The sequence below is a fragment of the Micropterus dolomieu genome, unplaced genomic scaffold (genome assembly GCF_021292245.1).
Source record: "Micropterus dolomieu isolate WLL.071019.BEF.003 ecotype Adirondacks unplaced genomic scaffold, ASM2129224v1 contig_2033, whole genome shotgun sequence".
NCBI classification, from domain to species: Eukaryota; Metazoa; Chordata; class Actinopteri; order Centrarchiformes; family Centrarchidae; genus Micropterus; species Micropterus dolomieu.
The window spans coordinates 1-966 of NW_025731023.1; the positions used below are offsets into that span (position 1 = coordinate 1).

Genomic DNA, 966 nt, shown 5'->3' on the forward strand with positions numbered 1-966 from the left:
TAAAAAACGTATTCTGCCCATAATGTCCAAGGTGCTCCAGAGTCACTTGGAATCCACAGGCACTGATTCCTGGGTAAACATCCAGGAACCGGGACACCATTCACGCTGGCAGTCCACAGACAGGAATAGGCACCCGTTCCCGGGTATGGGTACAGCGACAAGGCCACCTTCAGCCGGAGGTCCTCACTCACAAACAGACGCTCATTCCTGGGTGGACATTCAGGAAAAGGATCCAGTTCGCCTGGAAGTCCCTAGCCAGGATCAGACGCTCTCCCGTCCAAGTCCTAAGCAGGCCCTGCCAAGCCTGGCTTCCGAGATCAGGCGACATCGGGCAGTCCCAGGCCGGAATGGCCGTAAGCTGCCTTTGCACACCCCAGACGGGCCTTCAAAACACGATGTAACATTTACACAGCACTGTGTACAGGATAGGGAGAAAAAGAAGCAGCAGGAGCGCCCCCTGCTGTTTCCTAGAGACGTTCAAAAGATCTCCTTTCACCGAAGCGCCCTCTGCCGTTTTTCGAAGGTGAAGCGAAAAAGGCTTACAGCACCGGGTATTCCCAGGCGGTCACCCATCCAAGTGCTAACCAGGCCCTGCTCTGCTTAGCTTCCGAGATCGGACGAGATCGGACGAGATCAGGCGCTCCCAGAGCTGTGTGGCCGTAAGCCACTCAGGCGCCCCCAAACGGCCCTTCAAAAGATGTTCTATGGCTAATTGACAAAAAACGTATTCTGCCCATAATGTCCAAGGTGCTCCAGAGTCACTTGGAATCCACAGGCACTGATTCCTGGATAAACATCCAGGAACCGGGACACCGTTCACGCTGGCAGTCCACAGACAGGAATATGCACCCGTTCCCGGGTATGGGTACAGCGACAAGGCCACCTTCAGCCGGAGGTCCTCACTCACAAACAGACGCTCATTCCTGGGTGGACATTCAGGAAAAGGATCCAGTCCCCCTGGAAGTC

The 966-nt window shown here is 55.2% G+C and overlaps 1 pseudogene; it reads right to left on the reverse strand.

The window, feature by feature from the left end:
- Positions 1 to 536: 536 nt before the first annotated feature.
- On the reverse strand, positions 537 to 665 carry LOC123964365 (annotated as a pseudogene).
- Positions 666 to 966: the final 301 nt, after the last annotated feature.